We start from the raw sequence: 13,743 nt of genomic DNA on the forward strand, positions 1-13,743 counted from the left end.
CCCCATCACCATGTGATGCCTGAAAATGATGTCACACCTGCTTTATGTCTCTGTTTCCTGCTGGATGGTGATCCAGTTGCATCTGGAAGTGACAGCCATGGTATCTTTTGTCATCATCATTATCATGATGATTATTGTTATTTTTATTATTGCTATTTGTTTATTTGACCAACACTGTTATCCCGAGCAGCGTGCAAGGCTTTCATGGTAGGAGATGTGATATGATATATGTGATATGATATATATATGCTATGTATGTATATGTATATGTATGCTATGATGTACTGTATATGTTTTTACCATATATTGTAGTGTTTAAAATGTATTGCATGTATAATTACAGATAAAAGATTTAACACACAGTGCATAATTAGTGTGTGGTCATGGTAATTAGATGAAAATGAGTCATGGTGTTTAAAAAAATTGTCACAGGGGAATGTGTGGTAAGACTTAAGAACTTTTATCTCAGCTACTTCTTGTCAGTTTGTCATTGTGAAGAACGTTTTGAGATTTTGCCCCCAATCAATTGAATTTACAAGGGCCGGCGTGGCAGAAGGGTAAATTCAATTCTGGCGTCCGTGGGGCGTGTGTTCTCGCCAATCTCGCGAGCTCTGTGCCCGTGTCCGTGACGTGCCGGGGGTAAGCTCGCGCGCACGACCTCATTCAGTCTCCCAGAAGAGCGCGGAAGTGGGCTGAACACGGCCGCGCACGCCGCTCGTACAGCAGAGCCCAGTTAATAACAGAAGTCCCTGCAGGAACGGCGCTGTATCAGGAGAAACAGCCCGATTCCTCATCCCGCCTGCCGCTTATCCAGAGGGAGGCCGGGTATGGAGACGCGCTGCCAGGCTCCCTTTGCTCAGCTCGTTTCACACACACTTGTTTCATAACCTGTTATCCCTACTTCCTTTTCTTACCCACCTGCTTGCACCTGAAGTGGTGGCGACGTTCAGGGTTTGTGCCCAGTGTGAGGCTGAAGCTGTTGCTGTGTTTTTCATGGACTGGACAAGTCTAGGCTAATGTGAACTGAAACAAATTGTATAAGCCACACTGGTGGCGGCCTAATGGGGTGTTCCTTGAGATATGCATGCATCCTGTTTGTCGAAGATGCCATTGGTGTTGGTCTCCAAATACATTGCAAAGAAGGGTAGATAAATATTCCTTTATTGAAAATTCATGTGACATAGCAGCATAGCGTAAAAATAAGTAATCAGTATAAATAATAAAAAACCAAATAGTTATTAAGACTGTCACACATGACATGGTAGTACTGGCACAAAAGTGAGCAAGTTGTCCAGGAGACTGTTCTGTGGTGTCGGTACTGTTGTGGAGTCTGATAGCTGCCAGCACAAAGGAACACCTAAGGCTCTCCCCTGGGCATCATGGAGGGATGAGTGCGACTGAATGTGCTCCTCTTGAGCCTCAGCTCAGTGGGGTTGTTCAGGGTAGGTTCCAGCTTCCCCCTCATCCTCTTTGCTGCCACCACCTCCAGGCTGCCCAGTTCAACTCCGATAACAGAGCTAGCATTCCTCACCGGTCTGCTAGTCTTTTGGCATCTTTAGTCCTGATGCCTCCACCCCAACGCCAAGGCCAAAAAGTGCATTGATAAAAAAACACATTGAAGGACCCGAGCCACCTTAAGAACAGCCTGTTCTGTCCTTCCCTCCCTCTGTGTTATCTGACCAGTCCAGTCTATTGTTAAGCTGCACTCCCGGGAACTTGTAGGTGTCCACCATTTCCACCCTCTCTCCCCGGATGATGACAGGACTCGGGGTGTCTTGTTCCACCTGAAGTCTACCAGCAGTTCCTTCCTAACATTACACTGGAGGTTGTTGCTGTCGTACCATCCTACGAAGCTCTCTGCCAGGTCTCTGTACTCCTCCTCATTGTCGTCTGTGACACAGCTGACAATGGCTGAATTATCAGAGAAGTTCTTTAGGGTGGCACATTCCAGAGTGAAAGTGGAAGTCAGAGGTGAGGGAGTGAACAGAAACAGTGCTATCACCATTCTGATGCAGTTGCTCAACACTGCATCTGACACACTACCCTGCAGCCGAGCGTACTGCGGCTTGCTGGTGAGGTAATGCGTTATCCACACCACAGTGTTGTGGTCCACCTGCATCAAAGAGAGCTTTTCAGCTAGCGGGGGTGGCCTGATGGTGTTAAAAGCACTGTATAAATCAAAGAACATGACTGTCACAGAACTGTGCGGCTTCTCCGGGTGTGTGTTGGTTCTGTGGAGCCGGTGAGATGGTGGCGTTATCCACACTGATATCAGCTTGATATGCAAACTACAGGGGATCCAGGGAGGTTTTCGCCAGGGGTCTAAGGTGCTCTCAAAAGTCTTCATGACATGTGATGTCAAAGCCTGAAATCTTTGAGAGCACTGGAATGTCGCTTTTAGGGATAGCTTAACTAGTGACTAGCAATTGGAAGTGTGATTATCTTGGTACAGCACGCAAGTGTTTCTTTACTTTGTAATATTTTTGGTTGATTTTACCCTCATGGAATGGAAAATTGAAAATCCTGAAAATGGTTTTCTGATGCAACATATAAGCTGTTTCTTTATTGCCTCACCCTTCCCCCAGAATAGCTCCAACGCCTCCCTTTCATCCATCCTGCTTCCTGTGCAACACCCGCCCGGGGGCCAGTACCATCCACATCGAGTAACCCAACTTTAGCTAAAGGCCTGTTGGGAGCATGTGACCCTGAACAAACGGTTGGTGGAGGGGTGTGGCTGTGCGCCCTTGCCTCCTCTATCCTCTCTGCTCCTCTGCCTCTTTGCGGTGGGGGGGTTGCGGGGTGGGCGGGTGATGTATATCAGTCTGAATGTCATGCCTTTCCTCTCTGCCACAAACTCTCTCCAAACCTCCAGAGCATATGACATTTCCTCCTCCTCAGCAGTTTCCTTATGGTGCAAAACAGTCTGGTGTGAGGATGTGCGCTCACTGGCTCTCACATGTACACATACTCACACCCACACACTCTGTCCCATGCACACACACTCTCATATTAATACTTTTATTTGTGTCCACGTACCAAAGTAGCCTCAAAGGACATAAACAATATAGATATATAGTGGGGAATAATGACATGGACACTTGCAGGTTAATTAGGGGTACAGGTAGCTACACCACCTCCAAATATGGTGGCTGCCTATTATTGCTGATATGGAGCAATATCTTGCAAGCTGCTTTGCTTGCAATTTTTACATTTCTGCCAGTTGCAGGCCCCTTAGCACAAATCTGTAGACATTACCAAGGCTACCAAATATAAATACGAAAAGTATACATCTGACACACACATGCACGCACACTCACAATGCATTAATTGTGTGAGATTGCAATGCAGTTCAGTGGATATCATTAAAATTCCTGCACAGTGTGCATGCGTGCACAGACAGTTAGACATACCTGCCTGTGAATTAAGTGTGCACACACACCATCTCTCTCTCTCTCGCATATTTTGGGAATACACAACAATATAAATTTATTCATAACCTAAATTCTTTCTTACCACATATTACAGTTACTTATTGATAGTTGGTTGCTCTTTCCCATCCTCCAAATTCTGCAACCTCTGGATGAACCTGTAGTATTTATAAACAATAATCTTTTCAGTGTCTTGTTTTGTCTGTGTTTGCGTCTGTTGTCCCTTTGCCTAAAATAACAGGAGCTAGGTAGCAGCGTTTACGTGGAATATCAGCCAAAATACCATGCCTTTCCTCTCATCCACAAAACGTCTGTAAACCTCCTGAGCGCATGACACTCTCCTGAATGCACAGAGGAGCTGCTCTCTCAGACGGTCCCTGCGGAGCAGCGGCTCTGGATCCTGGGTCCCAGGTGCAGTGCTGTACTCCTGAGGCAGGCCCCCTGTCACAGCTGTAGCTGTGGACAGCTCCCCACTCAAGTGCTCTCCAGGAAAAGGGCATTTTTAAAGTCTGCGAGATTCTTTATTGTTTCACAGTTTATTCTTTTTTTTTTAACCCTTGTGTTGTCTTAAGGGTCAAAACCCTTGTTTAACAGCGGAGAAAACCCCCTAAATTATCTTTTTTCAACTTGAAATTTGATGAGTTTGTGGTGAGTGACTGATTGTTTATTCATGCAACATAAATTTGGGGTTTAAAATCCAATTAAGCTGCTTTATTTTAGGGGTTTAGTGGAGGTGGGTCATTGTTGACCCTGAGGACAGGGGGAGTATACAGAATGTTAAGACTACACAAGGGTTAAATAACTCTGCCACAATGTCCAGTGCAGTGTAAGCCCTATTGTGTGGCGCCATCCCCTGGCTCTGCTGGTGCCGCTTGGCAGGACATAACTGGCAGGCAAACATTTTACAGTATGCACTTTGGGAGTGGTGCAAACAGATTAAACATTAGTTTGAGCCTAACCCTGCATAGCCAACTATAGGTACTTCACTCTGATATTAAATAAGCTTGTGACTCCTCTTTCGACTACTTAATATGTTTGTACAAGGTATGGTTCTAGATGGGAGAACCAAGAGCACTCGTCAGAAGGTCATAGATGCCTATTGGTTATATTGGTTATAGCTGCACAGTGCATGGACAGTTATAAACAACTGCTTGCCATCGTTTCTCATCAGTTTTATAGTTGGGGGCCATCTCACTGGTGAAGAATGAATGGATGAAATAATTAATTCAGGAAAGACTAACTGTGACACATTTGTATTCTGTCATGGTACTGTTAACTTTCCAGCCTCTGTTTGCTTATAATGTCATGTTAATAGAACATTAGTTGCAGTACAATGGGAAAGGCGTTCTCACTAACCAAAAAAGTAAAAAGTTGTATGTGGGTTCTATGCCCCACATAATAAAGGCCAGCAATCGCAAGTAACAAAGACTGTTATAATTTATTGGCAGCAGTGACAATGAAAGCTTTTCGGCTTCTGCTGAAGAAGGCACAAGCTGAAATGCGTTAATTGTTACTGCTGCCAATAAATTATAACAGTCTTTATTACTTGGCAAGTGCTGGTATTTACTGCATTAATTGCCAGTTGATTATCACATGACAAACATGGTAAAGATATTCCGGTCCTGCATTTGTTTCTTTCAAGCGTGTGTGGACAGGCAGAGTGTGGTTAGTTGCTGTGGTTGACTAGTAGTAGTTGTGACTTTGCTACAATGTTTATGTAAAATGCTGCCTCTCAATTTTAAGAGACACACGTGTCATGCATGTGTACACTGTGTCCAATTAATTATGGGGCATTTTTGACCATGTATTAGTGTTTGTTTTTTCATTATTAATGGTAGATGCTCTGATTAATCATGGAGACCTTGCTTCTGATTTGTCATACAGACATGACTAATGGCAAGGGAAAGGTCCTCTTCTGTCTAAATGTTACTATATATTTGTTTCTAATATATGAGAATAGTTTCTGTTGGGCATTTGTGTTGCAGACAGATGTACACTGCCACAGAAGTGATGTCTGTTCACAGAAGACGAGTGTTCAAGCAGTCTATTTTGGGGACTCAGTCAAGATAATAATTTTGAGTCTGACTTGAACTCTGCATTTTACACTTGATAGACTGCTGAAAAAATATTTAGATTGCCAGCAATAGTTTTTTACTGATATTTCCAGCATGTCATACTGCTCGTCTGCAATAGTTATTCATTGGTTGTGACATAAAACAGAACAGAATTCAACAGAATGTTCCCTGAAATACTTGAAAGTGTTGAAATATTAGGTTCACCTCATTGAATCTTGAAGTTTTTGAAGAGTCAAATAAGTCTAAATGGCTGGATACAACTGACTTGGAAAGTGTTCCGTTTCGACCTCTGCATGGTGCTTGGAGTTGCTTGTTGATGACATCACAGCACCAACTGTCTCACAGGAGAGATTAGTGGCGAGGATAAAGTGTTCAGGAGGGGCTCACGCCAGTAAGCTCCGACTTCCATCATTGTGCAATGATGTGTCTCTCTACACAAAGCCAGTGTGTCTGCATCACCCACGAAACCCAGCAGGCATTGTGGCTCTCCGGGACCTGGTTTTGAGACCGCTGGGCTGGGAGTTGGGAGGGGGGCCAGTCTAATGGATCTTACGATGATCTTGCTGACCAGGTTTTTTAACCTGATCTCTGACTGGCCCAGGTCTCCCAGTTTAATCTCCATCCTCAGTTGGCCACACGAATCGAGTCGCCTCTGCGTCCGGGCCTGGCAATGTGAAGCATTATCCCTGCATGGGGACGCTCTATTTTCAACCAGCCTACTTCTTTTAAAAAATCTCCCTCCAAGGTGCAATATCACATTAGAGACAGCCACAAGTATGCAAAGTACATAGCACTGTCAAGTAGGACAGGGGTGTTAAAGTGGTGAAAAAATGTATCCTAGGCATTGCATTATGTTAGGCATTGTTTACGGAGTGCTCTGTGATAAAAGGTCACTTTTGTGCCTTAACTCTGTGCCTACTGAGAGTAGGTCAGCAAATCTGTGCCTTTGAAGGTGGGATCGGGCTTTTAGCAGGAAGCTGAGCTTGAAACCAAACATTGCTAGCTCACACCCCAAGCAGGGCGGTTTTTGAGCTGATGATTAAAGTGAAAAACCTGCCTCGTGGTGATCTTGGTATACTTTTCCATCAGCAATTGAAAATCAGGATGAGTAAAAGCTTTCAGCTGGACCTTCCTTATGAGCCCAGGTCAAATATTCCGCTCTCTGGTTCGGTTGACAGGGCCAACTAAGTACGTTCTCTGTGTTGGATTTTTTTTTTTCAGGTAGTAGTGGTATGTGCCCAAAGATTGTCAAAGTGGAGTGCTACTGTTGGGCCTTCTACCACTGAAGCCCACTGCTATAATCAAGAGCTGATCACTGCCAGCAGGTCACAGGGGCTCAACCCATGTTCTGGCCAATCATGGCGTGGCTGAACTCCCGAGCTAGCCAATCGCGGTTCCGCCTATTTTCCAGTGGTGAATTGTGGAGGGGGGGGCACCGACTCACGGCCCACAATCCCAGGAGGACCTCGCTCCTTTGCTATCCCTCTTTCCTGTCTCTCTCTCTCTCTTTCTCTCTCTCTCTAATATCTCTCCCTTGCCTTGCTTTGTCTTCTTACCTGCCGAGGAGCAGCAGTCAACTTACATTCCCGACAGCCGGTGAAGCGGTGAAGCTCTGAACTTTTGATCACAATGATCTGAGTTTTCAAGAAGGGGGTTCGAGAGGACAGAGAGGGGGAGGAAGAAGAAGAGTGAGATGAAGACCAGGATTTCCTAAAAAAAAAAGAAAAAAAGTCAGGGTTTGGATCTGAACATGCAACTGGTTTGGAAGTTTCTGGGAACACCCTTCACCCCCTTCTGGCTTCAGCGAGACTGAGCTCCGACCTCCCCGCGCTCTCGCTGACCCCCACCTCGGGCCCGTCCCGGGATCCCTCCGTACCGGATAATTAGCAGCTAAAGTGATGTCGGCATAGCTTCAGGGCTCTCCGCTAGCGCCGCTCAGCTCCACACAGTTTGCCGCAGAAACCTCGGCACGTACCGGACTGGACTGGACCGGCGAAGCCATGGGCCGGGACAGGAGCTTCTCAAGGCACTTTCGGTAAGATCTCTGCCCCAGCCTGCTCCCTCGCTCCTGGGACTTCACTGTTCATAGCCTAGTTTTCTTCGCTATGTTCTTCCATTTAGCGCAGCGATTGTGGAAATTGCAGTCTCCTAACTGCTTGGATGTTACTTAGTTGACTACTTTCTTCTTGGTTGTTACTTAGTCAGTTTGTTAGTTGCTGAGGTTTGAAACGGCGCAGAAACTTTCTCCACAAGCGATACTGGCTGAGACAGCCTATTTGATTTAAACTCTTGCATCTGTTGCATAGTGGAGAGCAGTAGAAAAGGTTAAACAAACAGCAGGATGCGCGTGAAGCTGGCCTTTCTGTCAGTGGTCGTCCTCTCTCCTCTCATTTTCCGCAGAAAATGTGAAGGAAAATGTTCAGGATCGATGCTAATGAAATTCAAAGGGAAATGTGTGAATTTCACTGCCTTTTGAGAGGGGTCTTTAATAAGCAATAATCGCGGTCCTGTTACTGTCCGGTCGTGGTCTTTTGGGCCGAGCAGTCTTGGTCTGTAGTGCCCTCTCCACTTTGACCCTGTTTTGAACAGCCCACCTTTTGTAAATCTGTTATCTTTGTTGTTGGTGGAAAAAATAAGCAAGAGAAGGAATTTAATTTCTGTTGGAGGTTGAATATCACATCTTTGTTTTGATAATACTGCACACTGTTCACACTCTCCTACTGTTAATGCCTAACCTTCACACTAAGTTTCCGTAGTAAACTGACATGAAGCTTATGAAATGGTAACATGGTGAAGCTTCATTGATGGGTTTTCCAATTGATACTCTCTTGTCATTTTCATTTCAGTTTCACTCCGTGCCTCTTTGAGAGCCGTGGCTTTGTCAGGTTCCTCAGCTCAGTTGTCATTCAGCAAGCGGATTTGTCCTTGATTTAAAGCCCCGCCCCCTGCCCACGCGTTTAATTTTAGATTCCTCTCGACCTCCTTCTAATTGGGGGCATCACAGAAACTAAATTAGTTTTAAAAGTAGGAATTGGTGGAGTTTTTATTTCCGATAAAATGGGGGAAATTTGCTCATATCGCAGGGTACTTACGCAATCGGCATCCAATATTTTTTGTTTTTTTTGGGGGGTTTTTTTCCCTTACAATGAGGCCAAAAACAAGCATCTGTACTGTGTGATAGCTCCTCCCGAGCAGCAGGCACCCACAGGACTCCAGTTGTACTCAGTGACAAGTTTGCCTCGGCTCTGTGCAGCACTAAGCGCTGTTTTATGTTTACATAAATTCATAGCCTGGTTTCTTTATGTATACATAACACTGGGTCTACGTAGGTGTTGTGTGGCATGGTTGCAGACCACGTCCATGTCGATTTTGTATACCTCCCCAAGAATTTAAAAGCAGTAGTTCGCAACCAGTGCCTCCCACACAGATGACAATCGGTTGACTGGTAATATGAAGTATGATTCCCACCGAAAGCCGCTCATATTATCACAGAGACAGTTGTATAAAGTTAGTTCACTTCCTGTTGATGATTTCAAACAACAGGTTCCACGACACCAGCATACTATATCAATACTTAAAAAAATACTTTATATTTTAGATCAGTGGTGATTAACCTTTTTCAACCACACCTACAATCCCAGAATTTTAGCAGCCTGTTAATTTTTCATGCTTTCATTCTTATTTACCCTCTTCAGCCACAATGTCAGAAATGACTCTGTTTTCCATGAAGAATAAATGTTCCATGACCAGAAACCTGAGCAACAGGCTGCACCTGTATGAAGTCTCCACTCATACACAATGCAGATCACTATGCAGACTATGCAGAACAGCCTGAACTCCCTCCTATATTACAGTTTGGTCTGCACAGTGTAAAACAGTCACTGGCTCTCCTGTAGTACAGTGTGGCCTGCAGATATAGAACAGTCACTGGATATCCTATAATGCCCTTTCTTTCCTGATCTGACAAAGACCAAACAGGTGGAAACATCGTCTGTCTGGCTCACTTTAATAAATATCAAAACATTTACAGCAGTGTGTGGGTGTTATTTCCTCACTTTCCTTTCTTTCCCACTCATTGAAATATGACAGAAGTTCAATGAGTGAAATACCAATTTTTCACCTGGAAAGTGTCTGAAAAATATGATTATTGCATGTCCAAAGTTTTATTATAAATGTTGAGAGCGGATGCTCTCTGAAAGGTGCTGCTGAAAGTCTTCTGATCCTTCCAATTTTGAACCTACGGGGAGGAAGTAGAGGAACATTCCGCCATTAAAATGCATCTTTGCCTTTTGGAAGTTCTGCTGCCAATGGGACCCTTGTTATCTGCCTTGTAATCAGAGTGAAGCCACTGATTATTTTGTACAGCTACGCTGATACTTTTGATATTTTATCTAAGGTGTTTCTATGTAAAGGCTTCCCAACAGAATCACGCCAGTTTGCGTGTGTTAAAACAAGGCATCGTTGCCCTTATTTTTATTTCGAAAAGAGCAGATTTAATATTCAGGAAGTTGCATCCTGAAGAGACCCAGTAAAGCCAAAACCCTATTTCCTGTCATTCTGGAGAGTGGTGTTGTGGCAACTGGGCTTTGTTTTTTGGGAGGACTGGTTAAGTAGGCACACACCTGGAAGGCATTACGAATCGGTCCGATTTTAAAAGTGTGCTGCCTTCCACAGTAGGCGTTTGAGACTGGGGAACTGTAACGTCACCAGAGAGAGAGAGCTGGGTGCATGGAGCCAGAGAGAGAGAGAGAGCTGTGTGCATGGAGCCAGAGAAAATGCCAAGCTGAAAAGCTGCTGTGCGGGTTTTGATTAATTTTGCCTTTGTTATTTTAGTTTATTGTGTTAATTTATTATTTTTGCCTGGAACCCATGAAGGTGTGGGCATTCTCTCTCACTCCGTGTGACAGGTGTCTTTCAAGATGACCATGCCCTTATCCACAAAGCACAATTGTACGGGTAGCGCAATCCCGATGTTATCCATGTGTCTGTGCCTTCACTCATTTACTGAACCCATTCCAGCATTTACTGTATTTGTCATTCTGGGTCAATTGAAGCAGTGTTTCTGCTTCCCTCAGCTAAAAAATAATGCAACTCTAATTCACTCGAATTCTAATTATGTGTACGGAGTCCTGTTTATGGTGTCTCTGTGCACTAGAAAACAGCCATCCTTGTATTGAGGGTACTGATGCTAATTCCGGATGAGCTGACCTGAAGGAGCGAGGTTTGGAGACGGAACTGGTGCAGCGGCAACGCTGCTTTCGGCACTGACCCAGAATTCTAGGAGGCGGGGTGGTGTGGCACATTGAGTGTGGTTGGGTCACCCACGGAGGGAAAGTGGGGGAAATACAAGGCAGAGCCTCTTTGAAAAATTTAACTCATCAAACAAGGTTTCAGGGAGCAAGGACTCCCCTTTACCCTTGTACTTGTGGTTTCACCAAGGTCCCTTTCTTTGACCTAGCTTTCATTTTTGAAAAAAATTTTTTGGCTATGCTTCGATTGGCCTCGAGGTGGCAACAGGAAGCAACTTGAAGAGTTACTGCAAAATCAGTGTCCCCACAGAAATGACAGTTCTCCCCACAACAGTGAGTGGTATAGATAAGAAGATATGCGTCAGCTTTGATTCACGCTCAGTGACCTGCTTAATCCTTTTCTGATTGACACCATTCAGTTTCCATGGAGACCTCCACAATAGGAGCTTGTTATGGGGAGCTGTGCGTCTCGCTGGCAGTTCCTTGACAGATCCGCACAGGCCATGTCATTTTTGATTGGGAGACAACATGATATACTTTCACTTTTATCCCCAGAACAGTCATCGTTAGGTACAAATTTCAATGCTACCGGTAGAAGCAGAAATCGGTGTGCAATCTCAGAGCATGTATATCACAATCAGCTATGTAAAAAAAAGTTTTTTACATAGCTGATTGTCAATGAATAGGCTAGACTCATTGTTGGATCTCTGTAGATAACTGTAGTTATTGTAGATAATTAAAAATAATCTGTTTTGATGCATATTATACCTATGCAACCACAAATTCCACATTGTTTGCTAATATTAAACCTTGCAAATGTATCATGTTGGGTTTTAACATGCGTAATTTAATATAACAGGAGACTAGTTTCTGCTACATGCAACATCTCTGTCCTGCGGATTCCTTCTGTATAACATTAGGAAGGTCCAACCATACCTGGCCACATACACCACACAGATACTTGTCCAGGCTATGGTAATCTCCTGAATAGATTACTGCGAGTCCTTATTTGCAAGTCTGCCAGCCTACACCATCCAGCCGCTACAGCTCATCCAGAATGCGGCAGCCCGACTCGTCTTCAACCTTCTGAAGTTTTCACACGTCATGCCCCTGCTAAAGTTACTCCACTGGCTACCAGTTGCTGCCAGGATCAGATTCTAAGTTCTGGCCTATGCTGCAGCCAACAAGATAGCCTCTCCCTACCTACAGGACATAATTCAGCCCTACACTCCAGCCTGATCACTCTGCTCTGCTGCCACAGCCGTGGGAATGGCTCTTGCGTGCTCCGACTCCGGACCTTCTCCACCCTAGCTCCCCAGTGGTGGAATGACCTCCCCATCCCCATAAAAATGCCTCACTCGCTGCCCTTCACGCTATACTCCTTTGTGGGAGTCCCCGAATCTATTGTCACTTTTTTTTAACTTGTCTATCTTTAGCCCCTTGTATTTTGTACCTTAATCTATGACTTTTGAATTAGTATTTGTCTCGGTAGTTGCAGACTTTGCCTATCATGTCTTCTGGACTTAGGTTCATGGCCTTACAACCAGTCGTATATGGATTGTACCTTACCTGTATTTGGATTAATATCATTTTACCTCCTTTAACTGAAACTTTTGTAAATTGTACACCAAAATTGAAACGTCTGCAATCTAGAGTTAAAGCTCTTGGCAGCTGCAGCTGCTCCAATCTCTCACGGCCTGTTTCCTCTCCTGTGTCGCTGCCTGGCTGTGTGGTATGTCGGCTCCTCTCTAGTTTCATATCCAACTGCTCATCCAAGATGGCAAAAACAGTTCCTCAAAAGTACTGAGGCACAGAGATCCAGTAATTTGGGAATAGTTTGAACATACTATAAGGAAGTGATACTGGCACATGCAGTGTAGAAATTGTATCATCAGTGAGACCGATGCCAGCCCCTAGCCCACAATCATACATGAGATTGGGGCCTTTTTATATTTTAGGCATTTAACTGACACTTTCTACAGCTTGCATTCTATTTACCGATAACCCCTTTATACTGCTGCATGTTTACTGGAGAAATTCAGGTCATGCATTGCTCAAGGGTATAACAGTAGCGTTCCACCTGAGGGTCTAGAGTTGCAACAGGGCTTCCATGGACTTCCAGGACACCTAAACAGCACTTTTGTGATCGCTTGATATGCAGGACACCTCACTGATAAGTGCAGTGATGGTACGGCCTGCAACATGTAGTAAATATGGTGATGTACTGCAATATGAGGAAACGGTAGTAACTCGTTTAACTGCAATCTTTTTTTGATGAGGTTCTATTTCTGTGTATTCATTTCCATAAGTGGGGGCGGGGGGTGGCAGATAAACACCTTCTTCTGTCAGCCTGACTGTAAAATCAGAGGCATTCTGAAATAGGGGCGGTGATGAAACTCGTTGTGTTTTGGCCCAGTGGACACTGACGGACCACATCTGTTTGAACCCTGGCTCCACCTGCTGGCAGCATGAGGGTTAAACATTCTCCCAAAGATATTCTCATTCATTCATCCCACGCGTCCTAAATTTGTCACATATAGAGGAGGCGCCCCTATATCTAGCCTCAGAGACAAGAGGGGCTGCAATGTGCTTCCTGTCAAAGTCTTGGAGACCGAGACTACCGATGCACAAGCAGAAAAAAAACAAAAATACGAAAAGCGGATTGTGAATTGCTGCATTTCCCTTCAAACTTCTTGGGTTTTTCTCACTCTGGTGTAGCTGGGCATGCAGAAAATCACCACTGTGAGGGAGTGAGGGAAGGGATCAGGGCAGATGGGGAGAGAGTAAGAGGGATCAACACTGAGTATGGGAGGAGAGGAAACACGCTTCAGCCTGAAAGAGTATTTCACCTGAGTGACATATTTTAAGGTTATTGCAGTTTCAATTTCATTTGTAGTCCCCATTTTTGGGTAATAAATCTTGATAATACATCCTCATATATTATAATTTGTTCTTGTGTGCATTTCCATTTATAGTCCATTAAGTAGACGG

The 13,743-nt window shown here is 44.5% G+C and overlaps 1 protein-coding gene across 1 annotated transcript in view; it reads left to right on the forward strand.

Moving 5' to 3' along the window:
• The window catches only part of grid2ipa (glutamate receptor, ionotropic, delta 2 (Grid2) interacting protein, a), a 44,472-nt gene that overhangs the window by 8,250 nt on the left and 22,479 nt on the right, over positions 1 to 13,743 (forward strand). The gene's annotated exons all lie outside the window — the stretch shown is intronic.

Source organism: Conger conger, chromosome 16 (assembly GCF_963514075.1).
Source record: "Conger conger chromosome 16, fConCon1.1, whole genome shotgun sequence".
Lineage (NCBI taxonomy): Eukaryota > Metazoa > Chordata > Actinopteri > Anguilliformes > Congridae > Conger > Conger conger.